General features: G+C 39.6%; 1 long non-coding RNA gene across 1 annotated transcript in view; it reads right to left on the minus strand.

Moving 5' to 3' along the window:
- Positions 1-228: 228 nt before the first annotated feature.
- Positions 229-22,921, minus strand: part of LOC139182631 (uncharacterized) — a 111,944-nt gene continuing 89,251 nt past the window's right edge. The window contains exon 4 of the long non-coding RNA XR_011566149.1: positions 229-741. This is a non-coding gene — a long non-coding RNA (uncharacterized lncRNA). The remainder of the gene's footprint in view (positions 742-22,921) is intronic.

The following is a 22,921-nucleotide window of genomic DNA, read 5'->3' on the forward strand; positions in this document are numbered from 1 at the left end:
GGGATTGGAAGGCCAAGAGGCTGAGCCAGCAGTAGAAACTGGGATAAAGTGACAGAAGATGGGATCCAAATAATGACTGGACGTGTGCTACTCTGTGTGTGTGTGTGTGTGTGTGCGCCCTCAGTTGCGCAGTCGTGTCTGACTCTTTGCGACCCTGTGGACTGCAGCCTGCCAGGCTCCTCCGTCCGTGGGATTTCCCAGGCAAGAACACTGGAGTGGGTTGCCATTTGCTTCTCCAGAAGGATCTTCCTGACCCAAGAATTGAACTCAAGTCTGTTGTGTCTCTTGAATTGGCTGGTGGATTATCTGCCAAACTACGTTCCTGAAAGTGCTTTCTTCTAAGAATTGCTTAATTTGGTCCAATAATTTACCAGTTTAACAGCACAATTTTCTGATAAATTAAAATCTATAGATCTCTGAGAAGACATTCCTGTAACCCATGACTAAGGAAGGAAAACACACCTTCCATTTTGCTGTGTGTCCTGGAAATATTTTGAGTTTGTATTTTCATACATTTTAAATAAAAAATATGTTTATTATTAATTCACAAAAGTAGGCTAAGAACCATGGCAAATGACCTCCAAATCTCAGTGACTTAACATAATAAATGTTCATCACTTACCTTATATCAGATAGGGGTTATCAAAGAGTTGTGGCATTTTTCAGGCACCTAGGATCCTTTTGGTCTGTTAGCTTCTCACTCTGCTAAGGCCTTGGAGTCCTTTACCTGACCATGATCAACTGGCAAGAAGAAAAGAGTGAGCAGAAGGTATCACTCAGGATGTTCTTAGAGGCCAGACTAGAAGGAGCAAATATCACCTCCATTCACATTCATCGACCAGAACTCAGTAACACGGCCCTATATCACTAAAAGGAGGCTGGGCTCTGAAGTCCACATCTTGTCCTAGGAGGAAAAAGAATCTCAGCAATCATAGAGCAGTATCCCTGCCACACATTGCAGTCACAATATTTCTAATTAGTCGTCATCATAGTTGATTGGTAGAGAGACAGACATTAGAAGTAATGTGTGTACTTTCCTTAAATTAAATTTGCCATTGCTTAAAGCCATGCTTTGATAAGCCTATTTATTTTTTTACAATAATACAAGCTTTTCTTGGGAATGACTGATAATGCAGGCTTCTCTCTCAATTCACTAACTTCATAATTAGTGAAGATACATTAGCCAAAGCTGAAATGAGATGATAAAAATCAAAGGTGTGCTAAGTCTAAGAGCATTTATATTTGCATGAATAAGGAGTTTACCACTTATTTTTTTCTTTTTCATAACCACTGTAAGTAAAAAATATTTTTTTTCTGGAAGCTATCTTCTTCAATATTGCTGTCTATCAACATGTGGAAAATAATAGGATCATTGTAGCCTACATAAGCTCTATTTAAAGGAATGGAAGGATTGGAAATGCTGTCCTCATACTAGGGCCTGTTATTATTTCTTGAAGGTCAACAGTAATGCTTGGCACTTAGAAGAAAGGAGTCTTACAGGATCTTGACAGACGGAAACATTTATATGCAGAGATATGTTGCCATGTGTACTCCAAGGATACAGATCATAGCCCACCTTGACCATAGCCAATTACTAGTAGAAAAATAATGTAACAGAAGTCTTAACACTTTTCTTGGGAGGTGTCATTTCCCTCTGAAACATTGCTGGACATATTACAGTGCCCTAATGAGACTCATAATTCATGTCAGCCCCAAGCCTTTTCATTCATTTATAAATGTTTTAGAGCCCTATGATTCATAATGCCATGAGCTGGTTTTCCTTCAGAACTGTTATGCTCCCATTAATACCAACCATTCCTTCTTCTTGCCAAGATACAAGCCCTGAAGTAATATAGTTTAGTGCTCGCCTTGAATTGTTATAGTTAAAAATCTTTTCTAGATTCTGAGCTAATACAGAAGAAAAGTTTTTAAACAAATATTAAAGTTTGAGAAAGAAAACAAGAAAGCAAGAAATAGCTCTTTGTCAAAGGTATCATTTAGAGATATAAGCACTGTTAATACAATGTATATTTTGGGGACTCCCCTGATGGTCCAGTGGTGAAGACTTTGCCTTCCAATGCAAGGGTTGCAGGTCTGCTCCTTGTACAGGGAGCTAAGATTTCACAGGCCTTGTGGCCAAATCCTCCAGGCACCCCCTCAGTTCAGTTGAGTTCAGTTGTTCAGTCGTGTCCGACTCTTTGAGACCCCATGAATCGCAGCACGCCAGGCCTCCCTGTCCATCACCAACTCCTGGAGTTCACTCAGACTCACGTCCATTGAGTCAGTGATGCCATCCAGCCATCTCATCCTCTGTCGTCCCCTTCTCCTCCTGCCCCCAATCCCTCCCAGCATCAGAGTCTTTTCCAATGAGTCAACTCTTCACATGAGGTGGCCAAAGTACTGGAGTTTCAGCTTTAACATCATTCCTTCCAAAGAAATCCCAGGGTTGATCTCCTTCAGAATGGACTGGTTGGATCTCCTTGCAGTCCAAGGCACTCTCAAGAGTCTTCTCCAACACCACAGTTCAAAAGCATCAATTCTTTAGCACTCAGCTTTCTTCACAGTCCAACTCTCACATCCATACATGACCACTGGAAAAACCATAGCCTTGACTAGACGAACCTTTGTTGGCAAAGTAATGTCTCTGCTTTTCAATATGCTATCTAGGTTGGTCATAACTTTCCTTCCAAGGAGTAAGCATCTTTTAATTTCATGGCTCCAATCACCATCTGCAGTGATTTTGGAGCCCCAAAAAATAAAGTCTGACACTGTTTCCACTGTTTCCCCATCTATTTCCCATGAAGTGATGGGACCAGATGCCATGATCTTAGTTTTCTGAATGTTGAGCTTTAAGCCAGCTTTTTCACTCCCCACTTTCACTTTCATCAAGAGGCTTTTTAGTTCCTCTTCACTTTCTGCCATAAGGGTGGTGTCATCTGCATATCTGAGGTTATTGATATTTCTCCTGGCAATCTTGATTCCAGCTTGTGCTTCTTCCAGTCCAGCGTTTCTCATGACATACTCTGCATATAAGTTAAACAATCAGGGTGACAATATACAGCCTTGACGTACTCCTTTTCCTATTTGGAACCAACCCCACAAAAAAAAAAAAAAAAACTATAAAGCAGAAGCAATATTGTAACAAAGTCATCAAAAATTTTTTAAATGGTCCACATCAAAAGTTTTTTAAAAATACAATGTACATTTTCTTTGTACACCAGAACTGTTATTCTCTAGGAAAGGATAAACATCAGTGTTTAATTGACACAAAATTATGATGGAACTGGCCATCTCTATCACAAGGTTTATAATAAGTTTTTGATCATCAGTCTGATTTTTAGGTATCTCTTTCTTCATAAATAATGTTTACCATGCATTTTTTTTCTTTCTAACCTCATGCAGCAATTAATTTTTCTGGTTAATTAAAATAATTACACATTATTCTGTTGAGCAAAACAGGCAGTTCTTAAAATCATTTGAAGTCACATGGCATCAAACACATGTTGTCAAGATGCAGGCCTTTTCATTTGTGAGACATTCTCTCTATGGCTGCTGCTGTTTGCTGGCAATATCCTCTCCAGAGTCCATGTGCTATTCTATTCACCATGACCTATTTATTATTCCCTGAATGACAAATTGGCACAGCAGTATAGCACAACAGAAATGATCTTTGATTCTATTTTATTCAACAAGATTCATTAGACCCATCTATTGTTTGAAGGTCCACTGAAAGTTTGATCTTGTTCTAGTTGCTGAGCGAGATTCGGGCAGGAAGTTATCAACAGCTGCTGATGCCCCATATGATGGGCCTTACAATTCACTTCCTTTGCTAGATTTAGAATTCCAGTATCTACAGATGACTCCTCTAGGTCTATGTTATTGATCTCCCTGTTGCTTTATGCTGTTAAAAGAGTGCCTGGTATCTCTTCCTGAGTCTCAACCCTTTGCCTCACTCTGAATCTTGGCTTCATATGTGAGGGCTCTTCTGCCCCAGAACTCTAATCATATAGACCTTTGTCCCAGACCCCAGCTCCCAAAGTGGAGTTCTGCTGCTGTAAAATGTATATCCAAATGAATATCTCTCTGGTGAGTTCAGTTTTGGTTCCTAACTGGATACTCTACCGTCGAATTGAGGTGATGATTGCCAGGCTCATTTCATCAAACATAGATGGTTCTTTCTTTTTTTTTTCTTTTTAGCTTTTTGGTCTCAAATTGCCTACATTTTGGCTATGGGATTAAACTAGAAGACAGTATTTTGCAAACTTTATGGTTTCCTTATTTCCTATGGGTAAAATTATTTAAAAATTGTGCCAAGTGTTTGGAATACTGGAGAGAATCTGAAAAGTATCTGTTCTCTCCATGGTCTCAGGAAAATAAAAACTGGGGAGAAGAATAGGGAATAAGAGAAGCATGGATTCCAAAGAAAAGGACAAGTTTGTTCTAGTATCCCTAAATGGTTTCCAGCCATTTCTTTCATCCCTTAAAAGTGAAAAGTGAAAGTGTTAGTGGCTCAGTCATGTCTGACTCTTTGTGATCCCATGGACTGTAGCCCACCAGGTTCCTCTTTCCAGGGAATTCTCTAGGCAAGAATACGAGAGTGGGTTGCTGTTCCCTTCTCTAGGGCTTTCATCCCTTAAAATATAGCTAATTAAGAAAAAATTTAAAAACAAACCTCTAAGAGAATATACCAATAAAGAGCTTGGGAAACATAACAAAAGACCAAAATGCAAGGCTTCACTCTAAACTTCACTTGATTCTGTTTACTTTATCCTCCTCCTTATGGGTTCATATTTTAGGCTGAGCAACAACTGCCTTCAATTCATTCCAAATCTGTCACCATAGATATATATTCAAATATACCCATATATTTATTTTATTTCAGTAGTTATCTATTAGGCAATAACTATAATATGGAAATAATCTTGGGCTTCCAGGAAATTTTCTGTTTTATATGTGTTAAATAATTTACTTTTAAATAATTTCCATGATATAAATATTATCATCATTCCCATTTGACAGTAAGAACTCTGAAGTACAAAGAGGTTAGGGAGCTTCTCCAAGTCCGCATATCCTTTATGCGCTGGAGCCAGGATTTGAACCCAGGGAGTCTGTCTTCAGTGTCCACACTCAACACTGTACCCGCCTACCCATCATAGATGTACATATAAAAGCTATCTCAATGGTTCTAACTAAAAGTTAATGATCAAAGAAACAGAGTCTATAGAGTATTACAAAATACGCAAATATCTGCTTATAAATACTCAAAGCACAGCTGCTTTGCTTGCAATTCTGGCACATAGGCAATTTTACATTTCACATTTTGTGATCATTTTCATTCATTTTACTATCCAAACTAGTTCCCTTTTTTATTTTAACAGGAAATACAAATTTGTAATACTATTTAGCAGTGTTTTTTAAAAGCATGTTCTATGGAACATCTGTCCTCAAATCAAATATTCAGATTCTAGGTTTCCACTCCAAACTTGCATCAGAAGCTGGGGCGGAGCCTACGAATCTGTAATTCTACAAGCTCCTCTGGAGTGTTCAGTGCTTCTGGAGTTTGATTTAGAAGCTGCAGCACTTCTGCTTGCTCCAATTTAGACTAATTAGTTAGAATATATTAACTTTCCATTCTCTGGTCCTAATTATGAGTCTCAGAAATACAGCTTCTTTTAAGTTGTTCATGCAGCCTTGACCTCTCCTATCCAGATCACAAAGGAAAATAAAGAAAAATTACATGCTTTTGTTCAACCCATGGTTATCCAGTCTTACACGTATTAAGGTGTAAATGTTACCCTCACTTCCCAAGCAAACACATCATTTATAGTTCCCCCGCTTCAAGCACCTTTTCTTAATTTGCCTTGAATCAATTCTTAGGTAATCACTGGCTCTAAATATTTTATAGCCTGTTTTCTGCATTTGTCTTAAATCTAGATTTTTTTCCTCTAGTGAAACTTCCAAGCAACACTTTAAAAACTGTTCTGAAATGTTTGACGTTTTAAGTAGTATAGTTTCCGACCAAATTATGTCCTCCCGTTGCATACTACATCACCACAGTAATTTCATTCTTGCTCAGCCAAAGTTAAAGCTAACTTGGAAGCCAAATGCTATCATGACCAACTGTGCCCTATACCACAACCAGCTTAATTCTTCAAAGTAAGACTTCCTATACCTTGTCCAGCTGATATGTGCAATAAGTGATGGATGCTAGGGTTCCAAACAACTGCTGTGGGGTTTGTCAAAACAGATGTTATAACTAAAAAATTGAAAAGTTACATGCAAGGACATACTGAGAGACAGTGGTAAAAGAGGTAGGTTATTTGTAAGCTGCTAAGAAAGATGAGAAAACATCTTCTTGGTGGTACTCAGAGTTAATGGGTAATTTTGAAAAGGGCTACTGGTCAAAATAAAAGGCATGACTGAGTTAAAATAAAATGGGATAGAAACACAATTCCCAAAGTCACTTAGAGAAGGTCACAATATAAGAATATGTTTTATAAACAATAAAGTCTATAAAGACTATTATCATTCTTACATACTGAAAGAATGTGGTGTTGAGGAAGACTCTTGAGAGTTCCTTGGACAGAAAGGAGATCAAACCAGTCAGTCCTAAAGGAAATCAGTCCTGAATATTCACTGGAAGGACTGATGCTGAAGCTGAAACTTCAATACTTTGATCACCTGATGGGAAGAGCTGACTCACTGGAAAAGACCCTGATGCTGGGAAAGACTGAAGTCAGGAGAAGGGGACAACAGAGGATGAGATGGTTGGATGGCATCACCAACCCAATGGACATGAGTTTGAGTAAGCTCCAAGAGATGGTGAAGGACAGGGAAGCCTAGCGTGCTGCAATCCATGGGGTCACAAAGAGTTGGACAGGGCTGAGCAACTGAAAAACAACAAGTTTCAGTGTTCCTAGTTGGCAAGTGGATGGTTTTCCTTCATCCTGTGACTCAGGCACATGAATTCTTCCTTCCAGCAGCTGTACCCTTCCCTCAGAGTCTCTAAGCAGGTGGGAGAAGAGAATACACACCTCTGCATCACCATCTTGGCCAGAAATTGATCTATTCTGTTCCCATTCCATTTGGGAAGAACTGGTCATGTAGTCCTATTTAGATGCAAGGGGAGATTGGAAATGCAATTATTGTCTGGGCAACTGTTTGCCCACAACAACCTTAGACTATGGGAAGCACAGCAAATGATGGACAATTAGGGGTCTCTGTTATACTTACCCCAAATCTTAGCTTTCTATAGATATACCTCAAGTCCACTTTGGTTACTACTCTTCAGTTCTAACTTTCAGGTTGAGCAGAAATATATGATTTAGTGTTTCAATTGTGTAACACAGACTAGGACTTGAACCTATCGTCTTACCGTCTTTCAGCTGAGATCACATGCCTGGTATCAGGACTTAATGAAGCTCAGGTTCCTGGTGTCGCCTCACAGAAAGAATTCAGTGAGAGACAAAGTGATAGGTAAGAAGGGGATTTATTTAAAGAGAAACACACTCCACAGACAATGTGTGGGCTGTCTTAGAAGACACAAGGCCTCAAAATAGGGGGTAGTTAGCTTTTATGGACTGGGTAATTTCATAGGTTGATGAATGGGAGGATTATTCTAATTACTTGGGGGGAGGGGCAGAGATTTCCAAGAATTGGGCCACCAGCTCTCTTTTTGATCTTTGATGGTTGTTCATGGAACTGTCATGGTGCTGGTGAATGTTTCCTTAACATGCTAATCTATTATTAATATAATGAGCATATAATGAAGATCAAGTTCCACTGGAAGTCAAATCTTCCACCATCTTGGACCTAGTTGATCCTAAGTTTTTGTCATGTCCTATGTCTATGTCATTCTTTCAAAGGTTGTGCCCTGTCCCTTCCCTCCCATTTCAGTGATGTGGAAAATTTAGAAGAAAATATTCATGAATCCTTAGAATTTATTCATTCCGTACGAAAAGCACTTCAACAAATTGTTTTTGAAAGTACCTTATATTTCCACTTTCATCCTATATTCTTGAATTTTTGTATAATAGTTTAGCAACCAAACTGTGATTTGCAATGTTAATTATTCTCATATAATTTTCATCTTTGTTGGAATATAATATGTGTTCTCAATTCATTAGCATTTTCTGTTTTAAGCATTTCCCATTAAACTTCCCCAGTCAGCCAAGTCTCCACTGCTTTCAATAGATGCCTGTAGATATCACGCAGAATGGTCCCAGGGGAAAATATGTACATAGAATTGGGATTCACTCTGCAAGGAGGGCCTAATTAGGTTTTCCCCATTCATAGAAATAGATCTTTCATCAGTGACAATACAGTGCAATTAGGGGAAGTTACTTGTAACTTGCCATGGGTGCAGTCAGCTGCTACTAGTATTTCCTTGGGAAGCACTTGAATAAACGATGTTTCATCCTTTTTTATATGAGAATTCCTTCTCCTGAGAGTTGCCATCGAATTCCATATTTAGGACTGAACAAGTTTAGCCCCTATGGCTTCACATTTAATTCAAATTTTCCTTTTTTAATACAAACTTTGCTTCGTGGTTTCTTTAACTTGATATATTTGTTAAACACTTCTAACAGGACTCTTATTTATCTAACACTGCCAAAGATGTGTTGTTCTTCACAGAAATAATACATTAACAACAGTAATATTGGCATTGCATTTAGGGCTTACAAAATAGGTTTCCATCTTACACTTTTAATATTTATAACAATTTTGTGAGACCCTGAGACTGACTTGTCAAAGGAAATACAGCTGGTCAAAAGCAGAACTGATTTCTTAAATTCAAGTCAGTGGATTTTCCATTATATTATGGTGCTCATTTATTACAATTCCTGAACCTGAAATAATTGAAGAGTAATAAAATTTTGTATTGCTGATACTAAGTGCATAGAAAGTGAAAGAAAGTGTTAGTTGTTCAATCATGATAGATTCTTTTGCAACCCCATGGACTGTTGCCTGCTGGTCCTCTGTCCATGGGATTCTCCAGACAAGAATATTGGAGAGGGTTGCCATTTCCTCTTCCAGAGGATCTTCCCAACCCAGGGATCAAACCCAGGTCTCCTGCATTGCAGGCAGATTCTTCACCATCTGAGCCACCAGGGAAGCCCTAGTGTATTGAGCACTATTAGTAAATATATGAAGCTTCATTCAAAACTCTGAGTTGACATGTCATCAAGGGTGGAGAGGATGGATGGACTGTTGGATAGGGTGAGTAGAGAAGATAAGAAAAAGTTATTCAGGAAGAGGATTTCCAGGTGGCACACTGGTAAAGAATCCGCCTGCCAATACAGGAAATGCAAGAGACTCAGTTCGATCCCTAGGTGGGGAAGATCCCCTGGAGGAGGAAATGACAGCCCACTCTAGTATTCTTGCCTGGAAAATCCCATGGAGAGAGAAGCCTGGTGGACTAATGTCCATGGGGTCACAAAGAGTCAGATATGACTGAGTGACTGAACACACACTTTCAGGAAGAGGAACCAAATTTCTGCATAAAATCAGGAATAAGAGTGTTGTGTGCAGAGACTGTGAGGAAACTGAAATCTATGCTGGGAGGAGGCAAAGGTGAAGAAAGCAATGAGAAAGGAAGTTAGCTGGAGCAGTTAAAGGAGAGTTTTGTGAGTCTGACGGAGATGTTTAAACTTAATACACGGTGGCAGCGAACCAGTGTGGTTTCTGGAAATAGGAGTATTAGCACTTAGTGCTTTAAAGAAGAAGGCACTTGGCAGTGGCCTGTGTGATAGTTTGAAAATAGGAAGGCTGAGACGGCCAGTCTGTTGCTCCCATACCAAGATGTGAAAAGGATTTGGACCCAGTGGCAATGGAGTGTGAAGCAAAAGAGAAGCCAGGGCTCAGGGCTATACTGGATATAAAGAGTAAGTGATAATAAATTGTTAAATATAGAGGCTTAAAGTTTTAACCAAGGAACCTGGAAGAATGTAGAATTTAAGGGATAACTTGTTTTCAAAAATAATGTTGAGATAAAATCTAACTGTCAAGTTACATTTGTAATGTCAAAATAAATACCTTATTTCTAACATAGGTGTTCTGTTGAGCAGCCTATTTCTAAGCTACACAATATTTATTTTATTCTCAAATATTAGATATTTCTAACAGACTGTGTTTATTACATACATACAAGAGCCACTTTATCTCTGAAGAATAGGATTCTTTTCCTTCCTAACAGAAGTGGACAAAAATAAGTAAAACACCACAAATTCATAGAATAAGTTAGTTTGTTGCTCATTCTGTGATGCTATTAATTCTGACCTTAAAATAGCTTCCAGTTTATACACCAAGCAGTGCTTCAGCTATCAGACTTTGAAGTAAACATGCTTAATACATTGTTTCTCAAAGCAGTTAGGTGTTGTTAGGACCACAAGGAATTTCAGAGACCATATTTCCACCTCCCATTTTATAGGCAGTAAATAAGTTATTCAGAAAATAAATCCAATTAGTAGCAGAAATGTGACTGGAATTCAGATTTCTGACTCTAGATTCCCTGTTCTAAGATCTTCTGCTTGGAACATTGTCAGCAATAGTTGCAAGAACTTGGATGCCAGCAACAGTTCAAAGTGATTTCATATCTATTCCTTCATAAAGACTGCCCAAGGGCCCAATTAATAAGATGCTTTTATGACAGCTCCCTTTCAGGGAGGAGCAAATGAGACACACACACAGTTGGAGTAACTCACTCCAGGTCATGTACTAGTGAGGAATGAAGCTGGAATCTGAAGACAGTAGTCTGGTCCAGAGGCTAGATCCCTGCCACATCTCGTATCCCGGCACCAGTTCCACTCTTTTCAAGTACTATAGGTGCCATTTTGAAAAAAGAGAACAGTAACTATAAGGAAATGAAATAATAGAACTACCAAGTATTTTCTGCCTCTTCAATCAATAATGATCTTTAGTTTGGGGGAAAGGTCCTTTGATTATTAAAGTTCAGTTCAATTCAGTCACTCAGTCATGTCTGACTCTTTGCGACCCCATGCACTGCAGCATGCCAGGCTTCCCTGTCCATCACCAACTCCCGGAGTTTGCACAAACTCATATCCATCAAGTCTGTGATGCCATCCGACCATCTCATCCTGTGTCATCTCCTTCTCCTCCTGCCTTCAATCTTTCCCAGCATCAGAGTCTTTTCCAATGAGGGTCTTTTTTCCAGTGATTATTAAAATCTTGACACAATTGGCATTATAGGCTCTCACCATTGTCAGGAGTGGTAGGGCATTCAATCAGGAAAGATAACTAACAAAGCTTTCTTATCCCACTGTTCCCAAGACCCACAGGGGAGAGAATCCTGTGAAGGAGAGCCTGGGCATTCACGGGATGCAGAAAGCCAGGACTTTAGTGGTTGGTGACATGCAAACAAAGAAACTGTGTTTCAGTAATGAAGGGGGCGGACAGCGGCATAGACCACTGCAGGAAATTCAAATGAGAGGGGGATTATTGGAGTTGGCAATTAGGAGGCCAGGCTGTTAGTGAGTTTTGAAAGACCAATTTCAGTGAAACCTGAATTGCAGAGGGCCAAGGAATGAACATGAAGCTGTAAGGGCATGCTTGCTGTGTCACTGAAGTTTATAAATGTATAACAAAACTAGATTCCATATTAAAAATCCAGTTTTGCAATATTGAGGCAGACTGCAAATATTTACCCCAGTTTTTAAAACTGTTTATTTAATACACTTCCATTGTTTAATAAACGTGGAACAAATATCAAAGAAAAATAAAAAAGTAAGCGGTAAAAAGTCATCTACTCTTTCCTGTCCACCATCTGCACTGTTTCCACCTTTTTCTATAAGTAAACTTCTTACTTCCTACTAGTTTTTTCTTTCCTATAAGTAACTTTACTTACTAGTCTCTTCTTCACATTTTTTAAATATAAGGAAAACATACACATTTCTACATGATGATAGTGTACTATAATGTTTTGGACAGCTGTTTGGTCTCCATTAAGTGCTTCTTGAAGAACTTATCATGTCAATACACAAGTCCTTATGGATACAATATAATTTACTTAACTGGTTCTGTGTAGACAAAGATTAGATTGTTTAAATAATAAATACTGGAAAGGGTGTGGACAAAAGGGAAGCCTCCTATACTGTTGGTGGGAACGTAAATAGTTACAGCCACTATGGAGAACAATCTGCAGGTTTCTTAAAAAATTAAAAATACGAGTTACCATATGATCCAGTAATCCCACTCCTGGGCATCTATCCAGAAATGCCAAAAACTCTAATTTGAAAAGATACATGCACTCCAGTGTTCATAGGACATGGAAGAAACCTAAATGTCCATTAACAGATGAATGGATAAAGAAGATGTGGTGTATATATACACATATATATGTTGTTTAGTCACTAAATCATGTCTGACTCTTTGCGACCTGTTAATCCCAAACTTCTAATTTATCTCTCCCTGCCTTACTTTTCCCTTTGGTAACCTTAAGTTTATTTTTTATGACTGTGAATTTATTCCTGTTTTATAACTAAAATCATTTGTATCATCTTTTTAGATTCCACACACAAGTGAAATCACATGACATTTGTCTTTCTCTCTCTGACTTACTTCACTTAGTATGGTAATCTCAGGATTGTATATACTACTATATATAAAATAGATAAACAACAAAGACCTGTGTATATCACAGGGAATTATAGTCGATATCTTATAATAATCTATAATGGAAAAGAATCTGAAAATAATATATATGTATAACTTTGTTAATTTTATATATTTTCCTTCTTGAGCACAATTTTGCCTCTTCCTGATCTTTTACCATCTTTCCCCAGAGTTTTGCATTTTTGTTTCATGGTCTTCTATCATAGAAGCAATTGCTTCATTGAATTTTGTCCTTGTTTGCTTGTTTTGTTTTAATTCAGGGCAAGATCTTTGTTCAAACTTTTCATTTGCTCAATGTCAACATTTTTTTTTCTGGAGTATCCATCTATTTTTAAATTTTCTGGTATTATCCTCTAATTTCTTTTTAGTGTCTTTGTATGGATACTCTGCTAAATACTTTTCATGTGCATGCAAGCTAAGTTGCTTCAGTCATGTCTTTGCGACTCTGTGGACCATGCAAGCTAAGTTGCTTCACTCATGTCTTTGCGACCCTGTGGACCATGGCCTGCCAGGCTCCTCTGTCCATGGGATTCTCTAGGCAAGAATACTGGAGTGGGATGTCATGCTCTCCTCCAGGGGATTTTCTTGACCCAGGGATCGAACCCGTGTCTCTTATGTCTCCTGCATTAGCAGGAGAGTTCTTTACCACTAGCATCACCTGGGAAGTCCCAATTACTTTTCATACCTGCTTTTAAATGAGTTGCACCAGTTCCTTGCAAATTATTCAAGGTCAGGAGGGGCGGCGATGAGGAGAGGTGCTGTATATATACACATATATATGTTGTTTAGAGGGGCGGCAGTGAGGAGATACCCCTCCTCCAAGGTAAGGAGCAGCGGCTGCGCTTTGCTGGAGCAGCCGTGAAGAGATACCCCACGTCCAAGGAAAGAGAAACCCAAGTAAGATGGTAGGTGTTGCAAGAGGGAATCAGAGGGCAGACACACTGAACCCATACTCACAGAAAACTAGTCAATCTAATCACACTAGGACCACAGCCTTGTCTAACTCAATGAAACTAAGCCATGCCCTGTGGGGCCACCCAAGACGGGCAGGTCATGGTGGAGAGATCTGACAGAATGTGGTCCACTGGAGAAGGGAATGGCAAACCACTTCAGTGTTCTTGCCTTGAGAACCCCATGAACAGTATGAAAAGGCAAAATGATAGGATACTGAAAGAGGAACTCCCCAGGTCAGTAGGTGCCCAATATGCTACTGGAGATCAATGGAGAAATAACTCCAGAAAGAATGAAGGGATGGAGCCAAAGCAAAAACAATACCCAGCTGTGGATGTGACTGGTGATAGAAGCAAGGTCCAATGCTGTAAAGAGCAATATTGCATAGGAACCTGGAATGTCAGGTCCATGAATCAAGGCAAATTGGAAGTGGTCAAACAGGAGATGGCAAGAGTGAACGTTGACATTCTAGGAATCAGCAAACTAAAATGGACTGGAATGGGTGAATTTAAATCAGATGACCATAATATCTACTACTGTGGGCAGAAATCCCTTAGAAGAAATGGAGTAGCCTTCATGGTCAACAAAAGAGTCCGAAATGCAGTACTTGGATGCAATCTCAAAAGTGACAGAATGATCTCTGTTTGTTTCCAAGGCAAACCATTCAATATCACGGTAATCCAAGTCTATGCCCCAACCAGTAACGCTGAAGAAGCTGAAGTTGAATGGTTCTATGAAGATCTACAAGACGTTTTAGAACTAACACCCAAAAAAGATGTCCTTTTCATGATAGGGGACTGGAATGCAAAAGTAGGAAGTCAAGAAACACCTGGAGTAACAGGCAAATTTGGCTTTGGAATATGGAATGAAGCAGGGCAAAGGCTAGTAGAATTTTGCCGAGAGAACGCACTGGTCATAGCAAACACCCTCTTCCAACAACACAAGAGAAGACTCTACACATGGACATCACCAGATGGTCAACATCAAAATCAGATTGACTATATTCTTTGCAGCCAAAGATGGAGAAGCTCTATACAGTCAGCAAAAAAAAGACCGGGAGCTGACTGTGGCTCAGATCATGAGTTCCTTATTGCCAAATTCAGACTTAAGTTGAAGAAAGTAGAAAAAACCACTAGACCATTCAGGTATAACCTAAATCAAATCCCTTATGATTATACAGTGGAAATGAGAAATAGATTTAAGGGACTAGATCTGATACATAGAGTGCCTGATGAACTATGGACTGAGGTTCGTGACACTGTACAGGAGACAGGGATCAAGATCATCCACATGGAAAAGAAATGCAAAAAAGCAAAATGGCTATCTGGGGAGGCCTTACAAACAGCTGTGAAAAGAAGAGAAGTAAAAAGCAAAGGAGAAAAGGAAAGACATAAGCATCTGAATGCAGAGTTCCAAACACTAGGAAGAAGAGATAAGAAAGCCTTCCTCAGCGATCAATGCAAAGAAATAGAGGAAAACAACAGAATGGGAAAGACTAGAGGTCTCTTCAAGAAAATTAGAGATACAAAGGGAACATTTCATGCAAAGATGGGCTTGATAAAGGACAGAAATGGTATGGACCTAACAGAAGCAGAAGATATTAAGAAGAGGTGGCAAGAATGCACAGAAGAACTGTACAAAAAAGATCTTCACGACCCAGATAATCATGATGGTGTGATCACTGACCTAGAGCCAGACATCCTGGAATGTGAAGTCAAGTGGGCCTTAGAAAGCATCACTACAAACAAAGCTAGTGGAGGTGATGGAATTCCAGTTGAGCTATTTCAAATCCTGAAAGATGATGCTGTGAAAGTGATGCACTCAATATGCCAGCAAATTTGGAAAACTCAGCAGTGGCCACAGGACTGGAAAAGGTCAGTTTTCATCCCAATCCCAAAGAAAGGCAATGCCAAAGAATGCTCAAACTACCACACAATTGCACTCATCTCATACGCTAGTAAAGTAATGCTCAATGCTCAAAATTCTCCAAGCCAGGCTTCAGCAATACATGAATCTTGAACTTCCAGATGTTCAAGCTGCTTTTAGAAAAGGCAGAGGAACCAGAGACCAAATTGCCAACATCCGCTGGATCATCAAATAAGCAAGAGAGTTCCAGAAAAACATCTATTTCTGCTTTATTGACTATGCCAAAGCCTTTGACTGTGTGGATCACAATAAACTGTGGAAAATTCTGAAAGAGATGGGGATCCCACACCACCTGATCTGCCTCTTGAGAAACCTGTACACAGGTCAGGAAGCAACAGTTAGAACTAGACATGGAACAACAGACTGGTTCCAAATAGGAAAAGGAATATGTCAAGGCTGTATGTTGTCACCCTGCTTATTTAACTTATATGCAGAGTACATCATGAGAAACGCTGGGCTGGAAGAAGCACAAGCTGGAATCAAGATTGCTGGGAGAAATATCAATAACCTCAGATATGCAGATGACACCACCCTTATGGCAGAAAGTGAAGAGGAACTAAAAAGCCTCTTGATGAAAGTGAAAGAGGAGAGTGGAAAAGTTGGCTTAAAACTTAACATTCAGAAACTAAGATCATGGCAGCTGGTCCCATCACTTCATGGCAAACAGATGGGAAACAGTGGAAATGGTGTCAGACTTTATCTTTTTGGGCTCCATAATCACTGCAGATGGTGACTGCAGCCATGAAATTAAAAGACGCCTACTCCTTGGAAGAAAAGTTATGACCAACCTAGATAGCATATTGAAAAGCAGAGACCTTACTTTGCCAACAAAGGTCCATCTAGTCAAGGCTATGGTTTTTCATGTGGTCATGTATGGATGCAAGATTTGGACTGTGAAGAAAGCTGAGCACCGAAGAATTGATGCTTTTGAACTGTGGTGTTGGAGAAGACTCTTGACAGTCTCTTGGACTGCAAGGAGATCCAACCAGTGCATTCTAAAGGAGATAAGCCCTGGGCTTTCTTTGGAAGGAATGATGCTAAAGCTGAAACTCCAGTACTTTGACAACCTCATGAGAAGAGTTGACTCATTGGAAAAGACTGTGATGCTGGGAGGGATTGGGGGCAGGAGGAGAAGGGCATGACAGAGGATGAGATGGCTGGATGGCATCACCGACTTGATGGACATGAGTTTGAGTGAACCTCGGAAGGTAGATGGTGATGGACAGGGAGGCCTGGCATGCTGCGATTCATGGGGCCGCAAACAGTTGGACACGACTGAGTGACTGAACTAAACTGAACTTAGCTGCAGGAGAGTAGAATTACAGTAGTCTTAGTTTTCTCTCCCCAGCTTCCCTCCACAATCTTCTGATAGGCTTCTACATTTCATTGAAAGATACTCTGAAGAATGTTTTGCAGTTTGTCTCCTAACTTCACTAAGAATGGAAACTTTACTTTTAAGAGAAGAGGAAAGAATGTCTAGTTTATGTAGCTACATTTCTCTTGTAAGTCTTTATCTCACTTATCTATCCCAAATAATAACAAAATTAGAGCATTGGAACTTGACAGTCTTTCTGAGTTTTATGGTTTTTCAGAACTGTGGAAAGCAATACAAAATGAGCAAAAAAAGAGCCTACTTCCAGTTTCACAATATGGCTTTTGATAATAATAGTTCCTTTCTCTTTTATGGTTTATGCTATATCTGCATGAAGGGCACAAATGTAAATCTAATTTTCATTTCCTTTCTGTATTACTTTCTTCCCAAGAGTTTGGGTCTTTCCATCTTAAGGGACCCAGGGCCAGAAAGACTCCTTGGGGACCTGGCTGTTTCTGGCCACTGCCAAGAGAAACATGTTGCTTTTGCGCTCTGTAGTCAATACTACCCATTGGCTCTTCTCTGGGTAGAACACTTTTGAATTTGTTATATGACACTCCACAAGTTCCAATTCTTGTCTCTTTTAGAAATCGACTTCTGTTTCTCTATTTCATTTATGTAGAAAAAAAACAGGTGGGGCACCTCTGTTACCGGTCTCCAGGTCAGAGTTGCAGAGAAATGGAAGCCAAGTCATCCTGTGGTATCAGCAACACATTTTCTCCCGGTATCTCTGACACAACCTGAATACTGTTGACATTCAGGGCAAAGTTCCAGACTTATCCAACTACGTAGCCATTTCCTAGGAAATCATCTCATATCGGTTTTTCTAAACACTGCTATTTTATTGCTATTGAATGCCATCAAATACTGGTCTACAAACCAGGAAAAGAAAACATTTCAAGACAACAAATAGAAAAATCCCCCTTCCCAAAATGGCTATGTCTGTGGGGGCCATTTAAATATAACACACAGTAAAATAAAATTTTAAAAAAGTACAGAAATAACATGCTGCTGCTGCTGCTGCTAAGTCGCTTCAGTCATGTCCGACTCTGTGCAACCCCATGGACTGTAGCCTACCAGGCTCCTCCATCCATGGGATTTTCCAGGCAACAGTACTGGAGTCAGGTGCCATTGCCTTCTCCCCAGAAGACTCTAGCTGCTTTTAAAAAACAGAACTAGAGACCTCTGGCCCACCAGCACTAAACTCAGCTCCTTGCCAGACTACCTGGGCTGTTAAACAGAAATAACATAATGTGGTTTAAATAAATATATGATTTCCTTTTAAGTTTGCCAGGCTTGCTGTCTTTGTACTTTGGTCATATTCTAATGAAATTAAAGTCATAACTGTTAGCCAATGTGTATCTAAATTCAAAACTTTGTTGCATATGAGACACTCTTTTTTTTTCTCACTATTATGGCGTGTTGATGAATAAAAGCGAAGACACAATCTATTCACATCTAGCTTTCAAGGCCAGCTTTTTTCATTAGAAAACTGTAGATCTTCTTCAAATCCACAACTATTTCCCTGATAGGCATGGAATAGAACTAGACATTTGTTACCTGAAATGTGTATTTTTAAAAAACTGTGTCCATTTAATGAAATTAAAACTTCTTGTGTATACAGAGATTTGATTTTTATTTCATCTTTTTCAAAATATAAATAAAATTCCATTAGGTTGGAATCCCTGTCTCATCATTCTCATTTTGTCCTTCCCTTTCCTTTCTGTTATATCAACCTGCTTTCCATATGCATGACTGAACTGGTTTATCTTTGTTTCCCAACATGTCTCTCCAACATGCTGCTCTCCCTTCACTATTGCTAATGTTGCCCAAAATACTTCCTCCATGGAGCTTATTTAATTTATATCCATAATACTCATATCATTGCTCTATCCTGGGGAATATATCAATCAGGTATTGGTAAATTTGGAAAACTCAGCAGTGGCCACAGGACTGGAAAAGGTCAGTTTTTATTCCAATCCCAAAAAAGGGCAATGGCAAAGAATGTTCAAACTACCACACAGTTGCACTCATCTCACACACTAGTAATGCTCAAAATTCTCCAAGCCAGGCTTCAACTGTACATGAACCAAGAACTTCCGGATGTTGAAGCTGGATTTACAAAAGGTAGAGGAACCAGAGATTAAATTGCCAACATCCTTTGGATCACAGAAAAAGCAAGAGAGTTCCAGAAAAACATCTACTTCTGCTTTATTGACTGTCCCCAAACTTGTGACTGTGGGGATCACAACAAATTGTGGAAAATTCTTTAAGAGATGGGAATACCAGACCACCTTACCTGCCTCCTGAGAAATCTGTATCCAAGTCAAGCAACAGTTAGAACTGGTCATGGAACAACAGACTGGTTCCAAATCAGGAAAGGAATATGTCAAGGCCGTATATTGTCGTCCTGCTTTTTAAAATTATATGCAGAGTACATCATGAAAAATGCTGGGCTGGAAGAAGCACAAGCTGGAATCAAGATTGCCGGGAGAAATATCAATAACCTTAAATATGCACATGACACCCCTCTTATGGCAGAAAGCAAAGAGGAACTAAAGAGCCTCTTGATGAAAATGAGAGAGGAGAGTGAAAAAGTTGGCTTAAAATTCAACATTCAGAAAACTAAGATCATGGCCTCCAATCCCATCACTTAATGGCAAATAGATGGGGAAACAATGGAAACAGTGAAAGACTTTATTCTCTTGGGCTCCAAAATCACTGCAGATGCTGACTGCAACCATGAAATTAAAAGACACTTGCTCCTTGGAAGAAAAGCTATAATAAACCTAGGAAGCATATTAAAAAGCAGAGACATTACTTTGCCAACAAAGTTCCATATACTCAAAGCTATGGTTTTTCCAATAGTCATGTACGGATGTGAGTTGGACCATAAAGAAGACTGAGCGCCGAAGAACTGATGCTTTTAAACTGTGGTGTTGGAGAAGACTCCTGAGAGTTCCTTGGACTGCAAGGAGATCAAACCAGTCAATCCTAAAGGAAATCAGACCTAAATATTCATTGGAAAGACTGATGCTGAAGCTGAAACTCCAATACTTTGGCCACTTGATGGGAAGAACTGACTCATTGGAAAAGACCCTGATGCTGGGAAAAGATTGAAGGCAGGAGGAGAAGGGGACGACAGAAGATGAGATGGTTGGATGGTATCACCAACGCGATGGACATGAGTTTGAGCAAGCTCCAGTAAATGGGTGATGGAGAGGGAAGCCTGGCGTGCTGCAGACCACAGGGTTGCAAAGAGTCAGACACCACTGAGAGACTGAACTGACTATATAACAGAAGTTGATTGAGGCTGATTAAACAGCAGTTTATTGAAAGGATATTGGATATCCCATAGAATTGTTGAAAGAGCTAGAGAAAAATACATTGTTAAGCATCTAGGCAGAAAGGCCAATACTATGCCAGAGAATTGGCTTAATGACAAACTTCCCACCAATAGTGCAGGTCCACAGACTATCATATGAAACTGTGGCAGAGGCTGCTGCCCACCTATACAATTTCTGCACAAGAAATACAACCCTGCAAGCACTGGGAAGTCACAGCGCCCACCATTGCCACCACATGCACCACTACCAAGTGATGTCTCAAGTTAGGTTTCCTCTAAGATAGACTTTAATGCACAGAATTTTTAAAAATTAATTTTTATTGGAGTATAGTTGCTTCACAATGTTGTTAGTTCCTACTGTATAGCAAAGTGCATCAGCTATATACATATACATAACATCTTCTCTTTTCTTGGATTTCCTTCCCATTTAGGTCACCACAGAGCACTTAGTAGGGTTTCCTGAGCTATACAGTAAATTCTCATTAGTTATCCATTTTATATTATTTTGGAGAAGGAAACGGCAACCCACTCCAGTATTCATGCCTGGAAAATCCCATGGACCGAGGAGCCTGGTGGGCTACAATCCATGGGGTTGCAAAGAGTTGGACATGACTGAGCGACTTCTGTGTGTTATATTATTTTATATTAATACATATATCAACAGTGTATATATGTCAATCCCAATTTCCTAATTTACCACACTACACCCTCCCCCCCAGGTATCCTGGATTTGCAAAGGCAGAAGTCAAGCTATGATGTAACCCAAAGTATACCTCAGCTTACACAACAGCAGTCTTTGGAGCTAAAGGATATACCTGGTTAGGCCAAGATGGAAAGATGTCTGTGTACTTGCAACAAACAGTCATTGGCTAGGAGCTACACTGCGAAGAGGTAGGACCTTAGGAAATAGGGCTCTCTATAGTTGAGGCGACCCTGAAGGAACAGACAGTTGAAGGTTGTCTGTCAGGAGTGTTCTCAGCATCTAGGGAAGCAAGCACAATTCACCCTTTGCACTGCTTGGATTACAGGCATACTGTAGCTTTGTGACTTCAATATCCTGGTTTAGAACATGGTATAATAGTATCTGTCTCTTTAGGATCCCTATAAGGGATGCCACATTTATATGAATTATTTTATTAAACCTTGCAGGGATCCTAAAGAGATAGATATTATTATTTCCATAATCTAGGTCAGCAAACTGAAGTCACAGAGATATTGCACATTTGATCAAGGATTTCAACTTTTTTACTATGCTATTGTGAATGAAAACCTACCTATGTTAAGCACAACATCCTTCTAAATAACACAGACACAAATATTTATCTTCAGTGAATACTATGTGGATATATAATACACATAACGAGATGTTATGCTGGGTATACACATGTGTTTTCTGTGTAAAATACACACCTGTCATTTTTTGATAATCTAGCACCATCATCGGAGAAGGCAATGGCACCCCACTCCAGTACTCTTGCCTGGAAAATCCCATGGACAGAGGAGCCTGGTGGGCTGCAGTTCATGGGGTCACTAAGAATCGGACACCACTGAGCGACTTCACTTTCACTTTTCACTTTCATGCATTGGAGAAGGAAACGGCAACCCACTCCAGTGTTCTTGCCTGGAGAATCCCAGGGACAAGGGAGCCTGGTGGGCTGCCATCTATGGGGTCGCACAGAGTCAGACATGACTGAAGCGACTTAGCAGCAGCAGCACCATCATATCTCTCTAATTTCATTTCCAACCCTTCAAATCCCTCTTATGCTTAATGACTCTGATTACTTCATATTGCATGTCTGGAATCTCATTCCAGTAAACTTAGCCCCAAAGTCTACTGCCTGCTGCAACTTGTCTGATGGCCAATCCTCCACATCCCATCTAAATTTGCTCTTGGTACTCCTTTTGCATGTTAATTTTACTCCCCTTTTGTCCTCATTAGAGGACATCATGTACACTTCTTGTGTTTCCAGTAGCCTATACAGCCCTTAGAGAGTGGCATCAGACTTGATCCAGTTTTCCTAGCATTTAGCACATTACTTTGCTTATCAGTTCAGTTTAGTTCAGTCACTCAGTCATATCCAACTCTTTCCGACTCAATGAACTGCAGCTTGCCAGGCTTCCCTGTCCATCACCAACTCCCAGAGCTTTCTCATATTCATGTCCATTGAGTCGGTGATACCATCCAACCATCTCATCCTCTGTCGTCCCCTTCTCCTCCCGCCTTCAATCTTTCCTGGCACTGGAGTCTTTTCCAATGTTAGGCTTCAAATGAGTGTTCAACTGAGCTGCTTCGTATGATGTTTTCAGCAGCAGGCAGTTGGGCATGGTGGTTAAAAGTATGAATTTGAGAGCCAGACTCTCTGGGTTTGAATCCTGGCTCTCCCATTCACTAGATCTGCAACCTTGGAAAACTTATTTACTTGTGCTTCAATTCCTTCATTTGTAAAATAGAAATATTATAAGTACCCACCTAACTGAGTTCATATGAAGACTGAATTGGTGAATATAGGCAAATCACATAGGATATTTCCCTGCACGTGGTGAAGTGTATGTAAGTGTTGGCTATTGTTAATTTTCAACTTACTTTCCTAAGTTCCCCCTTCCTTGAATAGTAGATTCTTTTGAAATAGCAATGACTATAAAATATTTTTTCACTTTCAAAAATTTTCAGGATAAATTAATACTTGTCTGCTGTT

The sequence above is a fragment of the Bos indicus genome, chromosome 4 (genome assembly GCF_029378745.1).
Source record: "Bos indicus isolate NIAB-ARS_2022 breed Sahiwal x Tharparkar chromosome 4, NIAB-ARS_B.indTharparkar_mat_pri_1.0, whole genome shotgun sequence".
Taxonomy (NCBI): domain Eukaryota; kingdom Metazoa; phylum Chordata; class Mammalia; order Artiodactyla; family Bovidae; genus Bos; species Bos indicus.